At 42.9% G+C, this 22,729-nt stretch overlaps 1 protein-coding gene across 1 annotated transcript in view; it reads right to left on the bottom strand.

Annotated features, from left to right (window-relative positions):
* The window catches only part of RAPH1 (Ras association (RalGDS/AF-6) and pleckstrin homology domains 1), a 336,299-nt gene that overhangs the window by 242,026 nt on the left and 71,544 nt on the right, over positions 1 to 22,729 (bottom strand). The window contains exon 2 of the mRNA XM_084524568.1: positions 7,829 to 7,934. The gene's annotated coding sequence lies outside the window, so the exon portion shown is untranslated. The remainder of the gene's footprint in view (positions 1 to 7,828; positions 7,935 to 22,729) is intronic.

Here is a 22,729-nt window from a genome sequence, read left to right as displayed (position 1 = left end):
CTTTCTGCAACTATGGCACTATTCAATGTATGTGAGCTCTCTATTAAAATACCTATATGCTCTGAATTTTTATGCTGGTACAAGCCTAGATTTCTGTGCAATGTACTCGCACTGTCCAGGAACAAAATCATTTACATCTCATTTTCTCACAATGTTTATTTTTTTGTTGTTGTTTTGTTTTTGTTTTTATGTTTGCCCAACACATGGTGATCAAATGGTTCTGCCTTCATCACAGAATAAACCCACCAGTGGAATGGGTCTCTGCTGTGATGAGCAGTGTTTGGAAGCAGGAGGAAAAGCAGATGAGTCTAGCCCTCATTAAAATTGTTCTTTATCAGAGAGTAAATGTTAATAGAACTTCTCAGTGCTCAGAGAAGACTTTGAATCAGACTTTATACTACTGGAAACATTTATTCAGAAAAAGGGAATATACTATTGCTACACCTAAGGTTTTCCAGTGTGTTCGATATACTTGTTTTTTACAAGAAGCACCTCTCTCTTTCATAGAAACATTTCACATGTGTCAATGCAAAAGTGTCCCGATTTTGCTTTTGAAAATAGTTACTTTTCCTAATACGTAATACGACTTTCAAGATTAAAATACCAATTTCAGGTACGTGATTCCGGAATTAGCTCATATATATTCACCCACCCTATCAAATATGGCTACATAGTCGAGATGATTTAGATACTAGTTTTAGGGTAATTTATTTTTTTTTTTCTGGGAAACTCGAAAGATTCAACATAGAAAAATGAATAAATTTAAAAAACATGTTGCTGAATTCACATAACTCACTTTCACACAGCCCTCATTTCAAGAACAAAACACATTTTAATCTCCAAATTCTATAAAGTCTGAACACTTAACTGAAAGGTGTCTTTGCAAATGCACATTACATATTTAGGGAGGACTAAACAAAACCAATACTGAGAATAAGACAGTGTTACTTTATGAAAATCTGGTCTCTCTTTGCTTTTATTATTAAAATTGTGCCTGTTGGAAATATAAACGCTCCATTGCTGTTACTCTAGAGCAATTACCGCCCAGTATTTCTTGGGTTCTGGCGTGAATGTTCCTTTTCTGTTCTTCATTCTGACTCTTTGTTATGTTTTCTCTCCCCTGTTTAGGCCCAAATGACTTGAAAAGTTTAACACACTAACTCTTAAAATATGATTTCTTTAAATAGATGGAATAATGGAATATAGGACTTCTCTAGCCTGTCTATGCTTGGAAGACAAAAAGTTGTGTTTGATTAAATCATAACATCAAAAAATGCACCTGCAGGCTGATATAAAGACAGCAGGAAATGGAGAAATCCCACCATTTCTTTTGAAATTTTATGCTGCTAGTTGATCCCTTTCAGAGTTAAAATCCTGATTATTTATTTGTGTGGGTAAATCCTTCTGGTCAGGCTGCCTTCTGAATTACTGCACATATGCTAGGGCCGTGTGGTTCTCTGCTCTCACAATATTTAGAATTTGGAACTGCATCTTGAAAAACTTGCTCAAATCTTTTGTGAATACTGTTGTTTGCATTAGCAGATAGAGACTCTGTCTAAGATTTCACCGATAGGTGCACAATAACTATGTTTCTCCTACAGTACCAAAAAGACAGACTGAAGGGTTAGAGAAAAGTCTCTCCTTTTACAGATGAAGAAATGAGGCACTCCGAATGTTCTTTTGAGTTCATTTAGGGTAGTTCTGAACAACTGCCACATGTTGGGTTCATCCAAATTATTTTGTGTTTACGAAGGAATAAATTAAGATCAGAATCTGGCTCTGACACTTGCCTGAGACTACCAGGAAGTTTGCGGGAACTGAACCCAGAAAGAAAATTCCTGTCTACACAGCCCTGGAAAAGAGCCAAGCAATTTATGGTTATCATAGATTAGAGCTCCTGCCCTAATTCTATTTGCTGATACCCAACTGCTTACTGCCTCATATCCTGTAAACTCAGACTGTGCACTGATGCACGCCCACATATGTGGCACCAGACTGACACCACTTTCATCGCTTCAGTCTAAGCCAGCTACAGATTTGGAAGCTTTTAGTCAGCAGCTAACTTGAGAGTTTCGCTGTCTTTAATGGATACGAACAACATACGTTATGCCTTGTTACATACATTTTCTTGCTTTGCCAGTAAAAGCTTTCCTGTGGCCAGAGTACTGCGTGGCACGCTGACTTTGAGTGGGTGTTAGGCGACAAGCTGAAACAAGCTCTTAGCTCCCTACTTGAGGAAGTGTACCAAATTTTATCTTTTGATTGAAATTTTATGGCCTTCTAGAGTGGGACACTAGATCCTTTCCTGAGCTCCTGATGGTTTTTTTCATGTTTTGGCCTGTTACATCTGAAGTGACACAATACAGCTGCTGCCTTCCACTCTCTTGGTTGGACAAAGATGGATAATGAGGAGACCTAAATAAACATTTCTAAAGCAAACTTAGTAGTTTTCATTTTGGCATACAGCATTTGACAGTTACTAGCCATTGCTGTTTTAGTCTTGCCTTTGTTTCTTTGTAATGTACAGAGGGCATTTCTACTAGTTCAATTATTTAAAAAAATATGTTATTTTCTTGCTATGTGGAAGATTTGCATATATCACTCCTGTCAACTGTAATGGAAGTTACACATGTGAAAACCCTGGTGGCAGATTGTGATAAAGCAGATTTGACACACATCACTCTGCAGATAAGGATGCTACAAGACTGACATTTGGACTGAAATGCTTCGAGGAAGGACTGTATATAATCAATAATGAAATGCAGATAGCTTGAGTGAAGTGGATGCCTAGAAGGTGACCGGCCTTGCAAGGAAGTTTCTGGCAGAGCTCATCCCATAAAAACGAGCAGAGACAGAAAAGGCAGGCCATTTTTGCCCTTCTCCTGTTACTGGAGAATTAATGCTACTAAAAGTAAAAAGGCAGAAGGATTGAAAAGGGGGAGGAGAGAGCGGGGAGAAAAACGGGGGAGAAAACAAGACCCCAAGATCAACAGACGGGGCTGGAAGATATTACTCTAGCATGACAGTTTGCCTGCTTCTTCCTCTCTCCTTCCATTTCATGAGAGACTTTGCCCTGAGTACTTTGTGGAGGTTCCTTTTCTAAACAAGGCACCATGCCTCTACATACACGATTAAAAAGCAAGCAGTTACTGAAACGCCATACATCATTTCCCACGCCACCCGCATGAAGAATTTTGTCTGTCTTTCCACTAAAGAAATGGCATTCTCTATTTACTTTGAGTGACAGATATACCTTCCACTAGGTTCTACTTGAAATAGTTTTAGCTATTACTCATAGCTGTTTCAGAACTATAATACTGATTTCCTTGCCACTACCCTGCTGATTGGTCATGCAGTACAGCCATCGCCTGTGAATGATGGCAGCTAACCTTGAAATAGAGCCAAACCTGGAGTGGGTTGTAAGACTTTGCTCAAAAAGATAGCCCCCTCAGTTTAGTGAACTTTAAGCGGTGAGAATCTGCCTAAAGAAGCAGAGTTATCACCTGAAAATGAACTAACTCAGGGTTTGCAAATCTTTAGAGACCTTGAAGCCAGAAAAATATGTAGATGGAAATCTTAAAATCATCAAGCCTGGGAGAAGGCTTTAAACTTAGGTTTATGATTTACTGTTTGCCACTTAATATCGACGCAATGAGGCCGTTCTCTACCCCACGAACATCTTTTAATGCCAAATTCTGCTGGCTCACAGCCTTCTTTCTGTGCTTAAAGAAAGAGGCATCTAACAGCCTGCTACCTCAGAAAGACGCAGATACTTCTTTCCATATATTATCCACAGGCACAAAACCTTGCATCAAGCAGTTGTTCAGCATTCACAAGCATTGTCTTCAGCCAGCTAAAACCAGAACTATCAACCGTGTGAAGAAATTGAAGATGTCTCAGATATCTGGTTAGATGACTGACTGCAGGTCAGCCTAAGAAAGCTTGGTATCTCAGGTGAAAAGCCTAGCAGTTTGCATGTACTACAGGGGTCAGTGCTGATGCTTTCATAAAAAGATAGCACACAAACTATTTGGCAACAAACAAACCATGGGCTCTTAGCTTATGAAAAAAGAATGAGAAATACAGCGAGCTAAAACATGGAGAGAACCACATCTTCTGTTAGATTTCATGGACTCCATTTTTTGTAGTGAAAAGGGATCTTGAAAAGCCAGAGCACAAAGATGCAGGTGTAAGATGCTATGAGCAAGGATTAGACAACAAACCAAACACCTCCATAGCGGTATGGTTCCCTTTCGAAGGTGATTGGGGCACCAACACCAACATCTCTGGGCTGTGCTGCACAGGGCCATGCCACAGACATCAGTGGCGAGGCTGGCAGACCTGTCCCAGGTGATCTATTGAGATCTCAGCTTGCCGATACCCCTCCAGTGCCCACCAACCAAGTCTTTTGGCGTAGCTGAGTGAAATCCCCATCTCCACCCCTTGCCAAAACAATCCGTGCTAACCTGTTCTAAACGTTGTCCCACTGCTGGGCCAGAGTTTTTCCTCACCCCGTACCTTTTTCCTCCCACAAGAGGGCACCAACACTGCATCCTTTGAGACTACTTCACAACGAAACGTGTGCCTCAAAAGGAAACTGGGGGAGGGAGAAACAAGAGGGACTCAAGCAGCAGGTTTCAGATCTGCAGCAACCCCCTTTTCCTCGGGGCTCCGATTTATTTTTTTTTCCCAAGGTTTTGATTCAGAAACAACTCTGTGACAGCTTCATGAAGCCACTAACAGGAGATGGTTGCGTAGAGCCACTAATAGGAGATGGTAGCTCACAGGCATATGTTTGATTTTCTTTCCCTCTTTTGACTCTTGGCCCCCACTTCAAGCAGTGAGACTACAGAAAAGGATGTCTCTGGAGTTGGAAACCTTCACGGACCTTAGGAGGAACCAGTCGGGAGAGCTGAGAAATACCAGACTCTAAATGTCTCTAGAAATAAAACATACATGAGACAGCCAACAGACAAATCTTATTCAGGGAAATCGGAGTGAAATAAAAACACAGTTAAAATTGCCATGGGACGGGGAGAATCTAGTGAATAGAGAACAAGCTAAAAAAAGCCCTTGTAATGCATAACCTGACACAGTGACAGCCATGGGTGAGACGAGATAAATATGCGGAGAAAATGAAAATCAAGAAAGGAAAGGAATTACCTAGTGTAGTCTAAGGGTTTGTGCTTACAAATACAGAAATAATTCCAGGGAAAGGAAAATGTAGGCTAAGTACCAAACAAGCTTCTTGTAGAAGATAGAGAGCCTACATGATCTTTTGCAGACAGTGAATGTCTCTACCTTCAAGCCACTAATTTGGCTCCCTAATACTGGAATTTGTAAATGTTGGGCTAGGCTTCCGTGGCTGGACACAGCTGCCAAGAGGGTGTTGCTGGGGATTCTGCTAGAGCTCTAGTTTATGCAAACTATTAACAGACACGTTTTACATAATTGTGTGATGAGAGAATTCCAAGAAACCTGTGGAACGCTCTTTCCTCATGTCTCTTTCTCCACCTCCACTGCCTACAAGCAATACTTCCCAAGGTAAAGGCAGAACTGTTTTACCAAGTCCTATAACTTGAGAACCAGGGACACTTCATGAAAGCAGTAGCAGTTGTGATCAAAACAGACAAAAGCAAGTGCTTCTTTACACAAGGGGTAGTGAATTTCTGGTACTTGCTACTATAGGAGGTTGTGGAGGCAGGCATGGCAGCAGGTGAAAAAAGGTTCTGACAAATTTCTAGACAACAGGTACATAAACACAAAGTGAAAACTCTGGGCAGGGACTTGTTCTCTAACATCCTAATCCAATGATTTAGATGCTCAGGGAGTACAGGGGGTACGGACAGCAAATGGTGGCCAAGTTTGTATGGTGTCCCAAAACAGCTGCTCCTACTGCTGCCCCTTAAGAGAAGACACTGAATGACAGACTGCTGGTCTGGCTCAGGAGTGCACTTCTACGTGCTCTTGTTCACCCCTCCCACTCTTCTGATTTCGGTAGAGCTATAGGAACAGCAACTTTTAATGCTACGTTCACTTACAAAATGGTTAACTTAGAGGTTGTGTAGAAAGAGGGGTCAGTACAAAGCAGTGCACTTTGAATAGTTGATTTGAAAAACAGCCTAGTGAGTATCTACAAGCCTTTGAAAGCCACCATGTTATAGGGTTTCAGAGGTGGATGCTGTACACAAAAAACCTGGTAAATGCAGTGTTAAATGTTGGTGGAACCATTTACTCTCAGAGGATGCAATTTCAATAAGGTTTATGTCCTTCACCAAAATGCATCAGTTTGGCTTAAGCTTATTTTGGCAGCCAAATACCAAAGGAGAGGGGAGAGCACTCTTGGTATTGTCCAAACATCCCTCTCCAATGTTTTTTTCAATGAAACATTTTTATTTTTCTTGTTTTGATTGGGCTTCAAGAACATTTTAAGTATAAGGTATAAATAAAAGAGGTGAAATCAAACTTTTATGTGTAGTGGTCTAGGGATTCCGAGTCACGTTGACTCTTATGGAACACACAATTGCACTGAATAGTCAAAGACTGAATATATCCAATCTTAACAGGCACAGAAACGGTATATAAAAGGTAATGTTTAATGCTTTATGGTACATGAATAGCCATCATGTCCTCGTTGTTTTCTTTACATGAAGGTCTCACTAGGGAAATTCATTGAGGAAAGTTTAGTGTTTAGAGGCACACAGAGCCAGTAAACCTAAGTCTTTGCAGGGGAAGGCCTCAGAAGAGGTGCTCCTGGACAAGTCTCTAATTTTCCCAATGTCCATAAAGGAATGCCTTTCAGGACCATATATTTATTACACAGAGACCAAATCCTATAATTTCTCTTCACGGGACTAGGCAAAGGCCTTAGTTCTGTTAGAAACAATTAGATTATTTAGAAAATTAGTTCTACAAGGAAGACTCCAATGCTAATTCAGAGAACCCAGTTTCTGGATCTACCTCTTGCATGGCCTTACACAAGTCATGTTCTCAGCCCTGTAGGTACTGGCAGAGATGGGCAGACCACACCAGTGAAGTTACACCAGAGTATGCACCTAATCCAGTGCACCAAACAACTCCATGTTCTCTGTCAGGCTTGAAACCTCCTTACCTGTGAGAAGCGATATTTCCCTGCCTTATGAGGAGGAGGGGGGTATCACGTCAGAGAGAAAATCCACTAATAATTGTGAAGTATTCAAATACTTTAGTGGTGTAGGCGGCAGGAAGAGAGCTGAATTGTTATCATACCCTACTTACACCTACTCATGGACATACTGATTCATACCAGGAGCATCTGGAGAATACTCTGGATTGCATTTATTGTTTTTCGTTACAAGTATGAAAGTGGTGTTTGAATTTAGTAAACCCTTCTATGGTTTTTCATGCACCTCTTCTCTCTTGAGGTGTATTTCTTGAAATGACTCTTGTAGCTTTTGTTCTGAAAGTAACTTTGAATAAAAACTACCGAAAGTTATAGTAGCTCTTGTACTATTTTTGACACATTTTACAATTCAATCCCAGGTTTCACATTAAACAGTTCCACTGCCTGTTTTTAAGGCAAGGCAGACAACTTCATTCAAATGACTCCTGACATCCCAAGTTGCATAAAAAGACATAATATGAACATTCTTTTGTCCTAGGCTCACCCTGTGGTGTGTCACAGAACAGGTAGCCAGTTACTCACGGATTTGGAATTTGCATAAATGATACTTCTTTCTATCACGGCAAATGTTTTTCCCCCATCAGTTATTTGGGGTTCATACCAGCAGATTCAAAGTATTTAAAATGGGGAAAGAGAAGTCTGGAATAGTAATATTAAAACACTTACCATGTTCCATGCATTAGCACAGTAAATGCTGTAGAAGTTAAATTGTCTGTGGACTCAGCATGGACAAGGTGCCAGGAATCTGCAAGTTCTAATCTCATCTCTGAAGCTGTAGAAATAAGCATAAGAGAATTAACTCATCACACTTTATTGCTTGAAAGCATCCATAAACTAAAATTGTATTTCAGATATTCTTCCCTAATTGATTCACAGTTTTACTACAGTTATTTTCTTAATGGCCTTTCCAGGCCATAACTCTTAGTACATAAGCCTGTCCAAAACATGGAAGCTTGTTTCCTCACCCATTGCTGGAAGTAGCAGGACAGGAGACATGTTCCAAGTGAATAAAACTCCTTATAATTTTAACCATGATTTTTTGTTTGCCCCAGGATTTTTTAGTTGTACCCAAAAAAGTATTTCATAAGCTCCTCTTGGTGTCAGAATTGGTTACAAAATCTCCAGCCTAGGAGATGTTTCCATCCTTTCTTCTTTTCCCTTTTCCTTTTTTTTTAAAGTGAGATAATGCTTGAGAAAGATGCCAGATCAAAAGCCCTCAAGTCCTCCTTGTTACACTCCAAATCCCACGTCGAGAAACACTCATCTCTCCTCCCAGGCATGACTCTTAACCCTCTGTCTAATACAATAATTGAAACCTGCTCCCAGGCTCTCCTGTGCTCAGCCATCTCCCTTGAAATTCTCAAATAGGATGCCCAGCTGTTGGCCTTTGAACCTGCAATGAGTATATGGAAGTCAAAGTAATTAGTTTAATATATCTAGAGAGCATACAAGTTCCTCTCATGTCTGGATCTGATCCTGCAAGGGGCTGCATATCCTCAGCTGCTTTGACTGAGAAGGCCTTGCATAGCTAAAATTAAAACTCTGAATGGAAGAAGAATGCTAATATTACAGGAATGATAGATAAAGAGATTTTGCATCAGTAAAAATAAAATTTAAAAAATGTAGCAGATGGTGTAGAATGATAACAAAAGATAAAATTAACAGCAAGGAATGACATCGAGGAAACTAAAAGAATGCAGCTGATAATAAAGACAGCGATGGAGATTATAATGCTAATTCCCAAGGTGTCAAACTTGGCAATACACCTGTTAGTAAAACCCTGGCTTGTCAGAGTAGAATCAAAATTGTAAGGGATAACTTTAGGCAGAAGTTTATATTGTCATCTCCTGGGAGGGACATGTCACCACTGGTAGCACTTGCTGAGCTGAAGAAAGAGGTATCTAAACCAAAGCACTTGAGGCACTTCTCTTTAACCCCAAGGCACCTGCTGGTACATGGGAAGATGATCTGCAAATACAGGTCCCAATTTCAGGGAAGTGGAACTCCTACCAGCTCCTTTTGCTTCTTGTGAGCCTGTAAGGGCCTCCCTGTCCTCTCAGGACACCCATTAGCCATGCCAGATCTCTGCCTCCCACAGCCTGAACTGCTGCCTCCTGATCTGCTCACGTCTCTTGAATTGGGAGAGAGCTGCCGAGATCTCAGAGGATTCCTCTGCCTGTACTTTCTGACAGTGAAATAAGAACCCTTGTTGAAGAGCACTGACACCTTCACAAACGAGGCAACAAACGTCGCAAAGTAAGGGTTTTCCTGGAATAACAAAATGTAAGGGAAAGGGACACAGGCATTCGGAGAAGAACACAGTTCTACTGGGAAGAGTCTCAAGGCAATTTTTGAACAATCCAGACACATTATTGCACTTTCTATCAAACTTTTTGTATTTTTCTTGAACTTTTATTGTACTTTCTCTTGTACGTTTTCTTGAAGAAGCAAAATAAGATGGTGCTAAGCTTTTCAATAAAAATACTATATTTGTTACAAGCTCTTCCACCTCCCAAGAAAACAGGCAGCAATAGTACCCTGTTTTATAGAGGAGGTGACGGTTCTACTTTCAGAGCTCATTTTTCAAACATCTTCACTTCCTGTCTACATCACTGTTTAGAGAATTAGATTGTCCTCCACAGCTTTTTCACCTCTATTTTGGTATTTTAATTACAGTGGTTATAGTACTAGGCCAGACTTCAGATATTTGCATTGTAAGAGTTGCCTGCGGCCTCTTAACTAACCTGTTGGATAAATTTTGATTCAGCAATATATTACATTCTGGATTCATTCTTTACATTAATGGAAATGCAGCTTTTAGTGCAGTTGGAATACAGTGCTGGAAATTTTGATTCAACAGCAGATTATCTGCTGAATTCGTTTGTAATATTAATGGAAGTTTTAAGTGCTGTTGGAAGATGTCACTGGAAGATTTTTTTTCTTTTTCATTCCACTGTGTTTTCAAAAAGACATTTTTTAGAAGTTGCAGCACATCTGCATGACACAGCAAAGAGATGGAGCTCTAGTTAATTCACCAAAGGCCCTGGGTTCAGATACCCTGCCACCTCAGACTTCCAAGCGCTTAACTTCACTCTACTGAATCGTGAGCTTGGACCGCTGGGGACTGACCTGCAGCGATGTGCTGCAAGAAGCTGTGGCACAGAAAGGGTTTCAGCAGAAGAGTAACCTGCATAGTTAAAATCTCTGTGGTCCCCTGGGTGTTTTGAGGAAGGACTCTAAACTGTACGGCCACATTTAGCAGAAAGGACTTCATGGACCTGCAGGTACCTCCAGGTTGGCCAGGAAACAGAGGCTTCATTTTTTCCACACTGTGCCTTCCTGGAGGGAGGGAAGATGCAGGGGCAAGTACAGAATGTACACGTAGCAGCAAGAGAAAGGAACAGAACAGAACAGAACAGAACGAAGTCCATTTGGAAGGGACTTTCAAAGATCATCTAGGCCAACTGCCTGAGCTTTTCAGGGCTAACCAGAAGCAGTGACAGAAGCAGCTGTGAGAAGACAGCATGGGCCTGGGTACTACAAGTCCTATTAATAACCCATTAAAAAAGCCCTGTGAAAAGTGCCCTTTACTTTCCACAAGGCACTTCACTGAGATTGCTGTAGTCTTTTGGAAGAGGTCTCCAGCATGGGGTGTTTTAGCCTTCAGGGCAATGCCTGGTTGGCTAACACCATTGTAAAATTGCTTAAACCCCCATGGCAGGATGAGTAAGAAGATTTCCCCCAAATGACCCATATTCCCAGTCCCTCTTTCCTTCCCACAAAAGCACCTGAAGCCTTGCAGCTGCTCGGCTGCTTCCTTTCTAGCCCGTTGTGCTCAGGGCTGCTCAGAAACCCATCATGAGCCCAAGCTCATTGTATCAGAGAGGTGTGGGATTTTCCATCTCACACATCACGATAGTCAGTGTGTAGATGCGATTAAAATTAGGAGCCACCTGCATGTGGTTTCAGAGCTCTGGAGAATCCAGCTGAGCTTGTAAGATAGGAGGAAGGGAGGGTGAGTGGCTGCCAGGGCCCCGATATCCCTGGTGTATGAACGCATAGGGGGTAGTCATGAAGCACATTGATCCTCTTGCTAGATGCTGGAAGAAAGCCCAGACCTCTGCAGGCTGAGAACTGTTCTGTGCCAGCAGAGCCACCAGGATGGCTGACTTGCAAAATTAGAACAACTCATAGAAATATGGACATTTTATGGTCACAAATATGCCATTCAGAAACAGGTTTTCAAATGAAAGCACACAGTTCCTTCTCAGTGTTGTAAAATGCTGCAGCTTAGTCCTATCTCTGCCTGAAGGCAAAGTTTAAATTGCATTAATCAGTACCACGGAGATGACTTGGTTCTCAGTGGACACTGCAACTCCTGAGGAGGGGCATCCTGGATGGATTTACCCTATTGCAATTATTCCAAACTCTTCAGAGATATGGGCATTAGCAACAACATATGTGTAAGAGTCTCTAAGTCACAAAAAATGCTGCTGAACATGACTGTGTCACACTTTGATTTTTTGCTGACATCTCATTTCCTCTCTTGTTTTGTGGTGAAGGTATAATCATAGGTTTATTACCTAGTCATCCTTCCTGTGGTAACAGATGGAAGTAACAAAAACAGCAGAAAAAAGGATTATTAACATCTATGGCAAGCTTTTCAATACTCTGGCCATTAATTTTGAGTACTGCAAGCTGGAAGTTATTATCACGTCCAAATACACCCAATCTCCAAAGAAAGGTAAATAAATAACATAAAGAACGGATATGTTTGATAGCATATTGATCCAGAAAGAGAGAGAAAATATTTGAAAATGTATACAATAATAAAATATTATTAGGAAAAGTACAATTAAAAAAAATGACATAAAAATTACTAGTTTTATGGACAAGCACTTGATTTTAACTACGTTGGGTTTCAGCTGCAGAAGAAATTGGTTGTTTCTGAACAATGGGCTATTACATGAGCAGTTGCCTCCTGCAGCTGTAAGCTCAAAGCCTGCTTTTGGATACAGAAAGAATTTGGTGATCCTAGCCCTGCTCCTTTTTTCGTGTAGCTCATAAAACACACTGACAAACTGGCTGTCCCGTTGCAAAAAAATGTAAGATTGGATTAACAGGATTCAGAGTTGAGGTGCACTGGCTGAACTACAAGCTGAAGCTTGTACAGAACATGCATTGTGTCTAGTTCAAACCAGAGCAATTAGCTGTTCACTTTCATGAGTATTAAATGCACTCATAATTAAAATTTAAAAGTCTGAAGTCTACACTATTTTTTCCAAGCCCCAATTATGAGTAATAAGATTTAAGTTTAAGTTTAACTTGTCTCTTAATAGAGGGTAAAGAGCTGTTATAAATCAGTCAAATAGGAATTGCCATTGAAGAGCTATTACTGAAGAATTGCTGTCGAAGTAAAAGTAATTAATATCTGTCACTGCAAACAGTTAACTACAGAAAACTTTCCTGCTTAACTACCAGCACTGTTAAACCACCAGGACTTACATCATCAAAAGAAAAAGTAGGAAAGAACACACTGTCTCTTCTGACACCAGCTTTTATCTCCTGCTCTGGTGAGATTCTGAAATCTTTTTTCAAGAAATCTGACCAGACAGAACCGAAGCCGGGCCTGGCTGCCCAATTAGCTCCAGTAATGTGGTGTCGGATCACGCTCTCTGAAACCTTCCCCTTAACTGAACTTTTGGATCACGAGAACACAGAAAGAGACACTCTTTGAGGAAACGGAGAGGGTGACAAGTAGCGCTCAAGTGACCTGGAGATGGCTCTGCTGCCCTTGGGCCCAGCAGTGGCAGCCTGCCTCCGGCATCACACCAAGGCACTCAGGGTCTCCTCCACGGCTGCTTGAAATGGGGGAGCGCTGTCCATGTGCAACAGCCAGAATCAAGCCCAATGATTTCTACCCCCAGTCCGTGGTGATACGTATTTGCTCCAATAAAGCACTTGTGCCCTCGCACACATGCATTACTGTGGCAAAAGAGATAAAAAGACACCTTAAAAGATCTAAAGGACGAGATCTGATGGCTGCCTGGTGCAATATTAGGATTTTTCTCTTTGTTTTCAGACAACTTCTCAGCATTAAATGCACATTCTTATTAGCGGAGCACTCACGGGATGAGTTCTATGGGTTAATGCTTCAAAACACACTAGATAACACACTGGGATCTGTCCCAGCCCTGGAAACCTGGAGCAGCCTCTCTGAAGAAAGCTTTTGATTGTTCATTCAGAAGTCCTTATCAGAGACTTAGCAGAAATGTTTGCAGTGCGAACATCAAGGCTGTGAGCAAGCTAACACAGTTTGTAAGCTAGCCCCGCTCTGAGTGGGGATCGGACAAGATGACCTCTGAAGGTCCCTGCTAACCAGAAGTGGTCTCTGTTTCTAGGACCGTGCTTTGTGTTCCACTGCACGTACAGAAATACCTGACAGTAAATGTATATAACATGATTAGGCCCTAATCAACCATTTGATTTAAAACAACAACAAAGCAGCATCTCTACTTTGATTGTACTCTCCTGGTAGCAATTCCCCAGTGATAGCTTTCCTGAAAAGCTATTTTTATCACCTGTAACTGTAAACCATGTATACAAAATATTTTCCTGGCATAAATAAATGATAAACAAAGTTATGTTTTCTCTTGAAATCAACACAACACACTTCCAGTGGATATTCTTTGTCTCTACCCCTCTCCTTTTGACCTGACACATCAGATTTTCCGTGCCCAGTAGCTACCAGGATGGGACTTCAGGTTGATGGCAGTCTTGCCTCCAGTGGCACTGAGGCGAGGAGCCTGCAGACACTGACATTTCTCCCAGGCACCTCAGAGCCAGGCAGATGTTGGCAAACTGCAAGGAATTCAAAGAGAAAAAGCAACAAACCCGGCTAACGGAGTGGAGTGACAGATTTGCGGAGTTTAATTACATCAAGTTAAAAAATTTGGCCACATGATGACTACGGAAGGGGATATTAACTATACTTAGTATGGCTTTCTTTCAGTCTTTGAGAAGGTAAAAGGCTGAAGGCAGATCCATGTCTCTGTCCATCTACGCAGACTTGAGAAACAGTTTTAAATGGTCCAACAGGTTCCAATGGGATCTGACTGAAAACACAGGTTTCTCAGGTGTACAAACCAGGACAGTGGACAAACCACTCACTTTAAGAGAGGAACATTTCTTTACATGGGCAGAGGATCCCAGCCTTTCTGATTTTGATCTGGGTACTTGTCCGAGCACAGAAGCGACAGACCACGCTATCCTGTACTCCCCCTCCACTGCTAACCCACTGCACTGCGAAAGCAGACAAGACGGGAAAATATAAGGAGGATGATCCAAAGACTGGAGGAAATAAAAAGGAACTGCTTTTAGTGTAGGAAACAGGGGAAGGGTTGAGAGTCTTTGTCCTGTTAGGAAATTAGTCTGAGGAAATGGTTTCAGCTGGAGAGCTCTGGCAACAGCACATGCTTGGATTTCCTATGCATAAACTCCTCTACATTTCCTATCTGGCTAGCAGAAATCTCCTTAAGAGGCTGCAAAAAGGGCCAACATGCAGGTCCACTATGCTGCTCTCCCTTCTAGACTGTCCAAGGAATTGAGACAGCAAAGCCTGCCGTGGCTCTGCAGTTTTCAGCTGACCGCTGGAGAGGAGAGGAGCCACCTCCTGCCCATCTGTGCTGTGGAGGTGAATTACTGTGCCAGCCGTGATTAGTTAGGCCATTGTTCTGGACGAACATTCCTTAGCGCTTCTAAGAAAAGAGAATATTTTACTTTTCAGTTCATAATAAAGACAGTCAAAATACTCAACTGTTAGCAGTTACTATGGCAACTGCTGGCAATTTATTTTAAAAGGGGGAAAAACTCATTTTTTCACTTGTTACTCAGTTGAGTTTTGTTTTCTTTACTTGAAGTCTGCTATTCCATGTAAAACAGCTACCAAACACCATTGTGACGGCTAGCTCAAAGATACAGAGAGATCCAAAAGGCCAAACCCTGCCTGCTGACCTTGAACTGAAGTTTCAGTGACTTCAGCAGAACTACTTGGAAGAACAGCTCAGCAGGATGAAGTTTAAAAACCTCTGTCTTTTGTATGCCTTCCTCCATTTATTGTGCTGAGAAAACAACACCGCCAGTTCAAGAGCTCTTTATCTGATAAAGGTCCGAGCTCAGCTTCAGATTCAAGCTCACCAACCTCAACTGGAAACTGGGAGTGAGGATTTGTTACTACTCAGTTGATTATCACATTTTCAGCAGTAAACCAGCATTCCTCATTCTTGCTTTGGTAATCACCATTGTATTCCCGTCATTTTAATGCTGCTACCACCTGTACAAAACGTATAAAATCTGTAAACTTCAGGTCCTTCCATATATTTTCATACATTTTCCTTTCTACAAAATCAAAGCTGCTTGATGCTGGAAGCATGAATGCCATTCTCCATTCTGGAAAAAAAATAATAGCTTTTGCCTTCGTAACAAGCCAAATGAAAACCACCAAACTTAAATTTTGTTCCAAATTTTGCAGCTGGATCCAACATCAGTGTAATGTCATGAGGCTGGAGGAGACAGAGAGGCAGATCTGTCTTTAATGACAAAGCACCATGTATGCATGTGAATCCATTTTACTGATTTTACAGGTTGGAAGGGAATATAATGATCATTTAGCCTGACCTTCTACGCTACACAGGTCTTCTATGCTATGAACTTCACCCAGAATATAAAATACATTTCTACTCAAAAATATAGCCTACTGCAACATGCGAACATTCGGGAACCATTAGCGGCATAAACGAAGTATCAGAGACAGGCTGTGACATCAAGAACAAGCAAAGCCAAACGGCTTAAATGAAGACAGAGAACATACCAAGACACAGCCTAAATTCGTAGTCAAAAAGAACAAACTGGCAAGCACCTTGAAGTGATATTATGAAGGGAAGGGGAATTGGCACAACTTCATGGAAGTTAAGTAGTTGTTCTTGGAAAACAACTAAAATACACGGCGTGGAAACATGCAATGATAAGAATTATTTGGCATTCTGATCCTGTTCATATAAAAGCATTTCTACTTTAATAAATCAGGCCGTTTTAGGAAGTGCTGACTTTGTACATTTTGGCTTTAGCAACAGTACTTCAATAATGTTTAGGAAATAAACTTCACAGGAAAACCTCGGGTGTTCAATTAGTTTTAAATGTTTTAGGGTAGGAACTGAGATAATGAAATTATAAGGATAATGGTGGCTTAATGCTTTGTGGCTCACAGGAGATTTATACGTTCCAACATAACCTCAAGCTGTACATATGGCACTGGAGAGAAAAAAAAATGAAGGAAAAAAAAAGAAAAGGTTTGTGGTTGGAGGAACAAGAGAAGAATGCATGGGCTCTGACTGCAGTGGGTGTTTCCTGGCTTCTGGTTTTTGTTGGTTTGGGGGTACTGGTGCTTTGCTGGGCTCGAGTGACTAGGAAATGCTGCTCTTTCAAATGCCATCTTTACTGCTGCCCAAGCCTCTGAAACCATGAACAATGTTAACTGAACAGCATCTAAACACACTAGGACTTATTTTGCAAGAGTCATTTCCTCTCTATGTAAATTATGCTCAGAGGGAATGCAGCGCAAACCACAAGCCTGAAGAAGCCTGCAGAAGTATGTCTGGCCCTCTCTCAAAGTGCAACTACAAAAAAACAAGGGGGTTAACTTTTGCCGAGCAAACTGTGGGAGCTGGGGAGAGGTGGGCGATGTGGAGACAGCAGGGGAGCAGTGAGTAAAGGCGAGAGGGTGGGCTCCTGCGGGGTGATTTGGAGCTTTGCAGCTCCAATTTAGCAGCCAAGGGTGGCTGTTTTCCCCTCTCATTCTCTGGCTGCAATTCAGTCATGCATTTTTCCTTGTAGAAAAGGGCCTCTTACTCGGAGAGCTCCCAGTATCCCCCAGGAATGCTCCTGTCAGATTTCTTGGGAAGTCTGGAAGGAGCTTGTTAAACCACATTCAAACAGTGGAAAATTTTGAGGTTTTAATTTGAAATAAGATTGCCTTGAAAAAGGAGGACACTATTTTGGGAAAACAAAAGCAGAGGGAAGGCCATCATCCCTGAAGACCTCATGGCAGGAGAACAAACTCCAGGAATCCCTCGTGTGCTACGTGTGAGCTGCCTTCCTCTTCCCTCTTAGGAGCAAAGGCAGCACTGGGCCCCGTGGGGGATCCTGGAGACCTCGGGCTGCCTGCACCAGGGGCTGCAGGCTCCCGGAGCATACAAGGGAGCCTGCCTGCAGCTTTTGTGGCTGTTTGGCTCTTCTGCCTTCCCAGGGCAGGGATGCTTCCAGACAGATTGCCATAAATAAAGCTGAGACAGCGCGGGTGGAAAATCCTTAGCATCTGCAATGGATCTTTAGGCTATTGTCAGTACAATGGAGAAGGAGAGGGAGAAAAGGGGGTGCACAGAGTCCCCCAGGGATGAAGAAACTCAGCACAAAGCCAGCTGACACTCCCAGAAAGAGCCATTCAAATCCCTGATATCAAAAAGTCATAATATTTGAAGTATGCAAACCTCTGGCTCACACTCCCTTCTCCACTTTGAGAGCCCAAGGGGAACCCTGCAGATCCATTTAAACCAACAGGAATTGGACCTCATGCCAAATTGCTGGTACAGGGGCGGGCTGAGAGCGCAGGAGAGGAAGAGATGATCTCATCTCCACATGTAATGGCACAGCCCGCCCACTGACAGCTCACTATCTCTGAAGCTAAAGGAAATTAGAAGAAGATGGTACACGTAAGTATTGCACATCTCTTTGCTATCCTTCATGGCAAATCTGACTCCTGTGTACTCATTACACAACACCAGGTTCTTTGGAAGAAACCTAATTTAAGGTCTCTTCAAGGTCATACAAGCCATAACAATAGCACCCTGCAAGCTTCAAGGACTGGCCAGAGAGTCATTCAGGGCAAGGAAGAATGCCTTGTGGCCATAGCAAGGAGGGAACTCAGAGGAGTAAATTCTCCTTTCCTCTTTGCCTCAACAATCCCAAGCGAATCAGTTCTTTCCCCAGGTTTCGGTTCTCCTGTTTGGGAAATGCAACATCTCCTGCCACTGCTCACCCTCCTGTTCTAGGCTCCTCGAGGCAGTGATTACCGTGTCATGAGCACTTACCCAGCAGCCAGCCAAGCAGCACTGCTCTGAGCTGCTCCAGCAGCAGTGAGCACATAACTCCCTGATTCCACTCGTCTTTACTATTCGACTACATGGTGGCACACATGCAATGGATTCCTTTAATTTCATGCAGACGTATTCATGTTGACTCGCTCAGCAAAGTTTTTCGATTAAATATTTTGTTGGAATCTCAGCTCATTTTGCAGATGAATGAATACACACCCAAGCTGTGTAATATCCTTTTTTTTGCTGGACCACTGATAGTAAAAGAGGGGTGTACTATAAATTTGGGAACTGCTCTAAGAGCCCATTTAGCAGCCTTTTCACTTATATAGAGAGAGCACTCAAAGGAAAATACTATTCCCCGAATGCTGCAATGAAGGTCTCATCAGCTCTTTGATCTGACCTATGCCTGTTTGAGCAATGACAGCAGAGGGCTTTCAAGGAAGACATGGACCAGTTGCAGAGAATCCAAAGGAGAAAACCAAGAATGATTGTACGTCTAGAAGGATGTGATTTACAGGGAAAGATGAAATGAATTGGGACTGCTTCATCTAAAAGACACTTGGAGAGGACATGGTAACAGTCTTCCAATACGTAAAAGACTGCTTCACAAATGAGAGGGATGACCTGTTCCTCACGGTGGATATAATGAGAAGTAATGGATTTAAATTGCTGCATGGCGGAACGAGGTAGGATATTGAGAAGAGCTCTCTAAGGATATAAAGCATTGGAATAGATTGACTAGGGAGATTGTACGGCCTCCATTATAGGGAGACAAAAAATGGCTTAAGTATAACCAATCCCTCTGTGGGACTGAGGGACGCAATAGATGACCTCCTCCCCAATCCTGTGAGTCTTTGTGCTCCCAGATCTACCTTCATGTATAATGCAAGAACTCTGCACACTGAGCAATGGAGATAATAGAGAAACGAGCATAAAGGAAATCTTGCACTGAATGAAATCATCACTACTTGAAGTATAGGAAGTACTTTTAAAGAGCTTTATTTTATTGGTTATTATTCATTTTATTTCAGGTATTCATTTTATTGCTTGTTACACACAGGGCTGAATATTGGATCCAGAAAGAGGGAATGTGATGGAAACCCTTGGATATTGTTATTTTATGTTGGATGAGCAGAGCTCTAAACTTGCAGCAAGCTTGGCAAAAGCAGGTGCATTTACACAAACAGAGCCCAAATGGACTCTGTGGACTTCTGCCATCTGAGCAGCTGCCCACATCTGCCTGGAAGCCCAGGAGCAGCAGCAGACACACTTCCAGTCCTTCCCCCTAGCAACAGCCTTGAAAACCATTCCTGAGCTTTGAGAGACTGTCATTGATTTTTCCTTAAGATCACAGGTTATTCACAGTTCCTCCTGCAGCCCCTTGCTGGATGCAAAATGCCTTTTTTACTGTTTTATTACATCTTTTTTCTTTTAAATAAACTGCTGAGAACATTGTCAATGCTTTACTTACAACAACAGCAGGAATAATAGCGTAGTCAAGTTCAGCCCTTACAGGATAAGACTGAATTGATAAAACATGCAACTATGTATTATCTGATGCATGAATAATGTTGGTAAAAGCTATTATTTTTTAAGGCTCAGCAGAGTTAAAAATCAATAAAGTTTTGTAAAGATTATACCATTTCAAAACTTCTGTATTTCAGAACACCAGGTTTTGAGAAAAACACCTCTTAGATATTGACAGAGGGCTGGCACACAAGAGTCCCGTGTCACATTGACTTCATCATCTTTCCTTCTCTCGCTGAAAAAAGAGTTTCTGCACCTAGCGGTGCAGCCGCCTTGCTGAGAACATCCCGGGGCTGTGGCCATCGGCCTGTGGGTGAGTGGCAGAACAAAAGCTCATCCTCTGTCACGAGGCAAAACCAAAGAGCTGGGAGCTGAAGCTGGAGCTGCAAAAGGCACAGGGAAATCTGCCCAGAGGCAGCTTGTGCTCCAATGAAACACACCTGCAGGGACTTGCAGCTCCTGCAGTGGGATTGCCTTCAGTCAGCAGCGATTCACCGCCCCGGTGGCACGAGGGGGCAAAGAGTTGCACCCAAGGAGCACGCCAGGCATCGGCGGGGGCTGCTTGGCTCCTGCAGCACTGCCAGCTGTCAGTCAGAAACAGGAACAGAAAGACGGCGTAACAGAAGGTGCCAATTTTCTCCTAGCTGCCTGACCGAAGTTGAAATTCAATAAAGGAGCATGAGGAAATCTGAAGAGAAGGGGTAAATTCAGCCCTGAATGACTCACTGTAGGGGTAGGGGTGCCTTCCTCCAGCTCAGAGATCTGGCCCACAGATAGACAATAAGCAGAGCAGAAGAGCTATGAGCTGCTGCAAGGAAGTGAAATGTATCTGTGGAAGCACATCGCTGTCTTTACCCACCATTTCATATTTTTCTTTTATCTCATGGGAAGAGATCCATATACATATAAGAAGGATATTCAAGAAGTCAACATCAGAAGAGACTCCAGGGAAGGAAGTCTGTACTCCTCCTGTACTATTAAAAGCAATTTGGTGCATGCATCAAAAAGCTTCTGTCAGGAAAGCCAAATTCTTAAGAAAAACATGGAGAAAATTAAGCTTCTAGCAGTAACTGATGGTGCATCATTAATTAGACAGGAGCTAGTATGGCTTGAGGAACAACTGCAGCATGAAACGTAAAGCTAATGACAGTACCCGGCTCACAAAAGGGATGCACAGCAGAGCCATGTATATGCTGTCCCCAGACTTCTGAATTCTCACATTGTTCTGATTTTGAAAGGTGTCATATGGCAGCACAGCAGGCTAATGATGTACCATGTTCAGAGGAATTAGTTTAAGGGGCTTTTTTTTTTTTTTTCCCCCAACCCAGTGAAAAATAGTAGAAATAGTGAATTTTGGAACTTAATGGGATCATACTGTTCTTTCCTCACATTGTCAACTACACTTAATTTCCTCCTCCCCATTAACGTGCCTAATGCATATGTCAGGCGGAAGCCTGACACACTAGTGGCAAACAGACTGTTGTACGAAGGCGGCAAAGTGTTAAAACAATTGAGCAAGTGAGTACTAAAGTTTGCTGCTCTGGCCATATGGTACAGTGTTTAATTTCCCGTAGTGAAAGAACGTGGCTGTCATAGAAAAAGATGATGAATAAATTTACTTGGGGCAACTTATTATAATGAAGAATGACTTCTCTGAGGAAGCAAACAGAGGAATTTAAACTCTGATGAGAAGCATATGGGAAGCATTAAGATATAAGCAAGGGTAGCAAGGCTGTGTGCTTTAAAAATGAAAGACATTTAATCGATGCTTGTTGCTGGTGTTGACATATGGAAGTGAGAAATGGGTTTTGATTTGGAAGACAGGAAGAAGGTTAATAGCAGTGAAGGTGGTTGTGGAGTGATTGATACTTGGAATAACTAAGGCAGAAAGGCAGAGAGCACTTCATGCAGTTTCAGGCAACACACTCAGGAGAACAATGTAACCCAGCAAATAAAGAACACGAAACCACTGTGGGCAGGTCGCTTGGCTGTAAGGAGAACTGACAGGCCAAAGCAGCAGTGATCAAGTGGTAGCCCACGGACAGCAGGGCAGACCGAAACAGGCAGGAGGGGCCGCGCTGGCCGTGCAAGGGCAGAGCCGAGATGGGCTGCTTGCCTGCTCAGCCCCGTGCAGAACCCCTGTGCAGAGGAGGGCGGAAGGAGACGGGTGGGAAGCAAACAGGAGTGAGGTATGAGCAGTACCCAGTGCTGCTGTCTGTGGGTGTATTTTCCCAGCGTGTATGCAAGGCAAATGAAGGGGAGTGAGTGAGGTTAGATGGCTTTTCTTGCAGCAGCTCATGCTTTGTGGGGGCATTTTCTTTCTCTAAACTGGAAGGCCACGCTCAGCCCTGATGGTTCTTCCCTCTCCACTGCAGCTCTCCCACAGCTCACAGGTGTTGTAGGACAGTGAACAGCACGACTGTCCCCAGCCCTGCCGCATGGAGGGACAGCTGGGGGGAGAGCAGCCTGGCCCTGCCTCCTCCAGCCCCTGCCCTTGAGCAGTCCTGCCAGCCACCTGAACGCGAGGCCCTTACACCTCCCCATGGGCTGGCCGAAATGTCAGTGCTGGGGGTACACAGGTAAAACGAGCCTGAAGGTTCCCTGCTCGAGAACAGACTCCCTCACATGGTCCAGAGCTCTGGCCTCGCCGCTTCCCACCGCCTGGGCTGGTAAGGGCCAGCATTGGGCTCTAAGCACTGCTTTGAAACTCGGCGAGGTCAGGCAGGTCCTGATACCAGCAGCCCCCCAGAGAGCAGCGCTGCACAAGCTGCACCACCTGCAAGAGCTTACGGCTGGGCTCGGGCGTGCCTCCCCCACCAACACGCAGCGCCGATTGCCTGGGGTGTGCAGACCTGCAGAGGGGCTGAGCTGCGGTTGTATTTTTCTCCCT

This window comes from Aythya ferina (genome assembly GCF_964211825.1).
Source record: "Aythya ferina genome assembly, chromosome: 6".
Taxonomy (NCBI): domain Eukaryota; kingdom Metazoa; phylum Chordata; class Aves; order Anseriformes; family Anatidae; genus Aythya; species Aythya ferina.
This window is presented reverse-complemented; position numbering and strand designations above follow the sequence as displayed.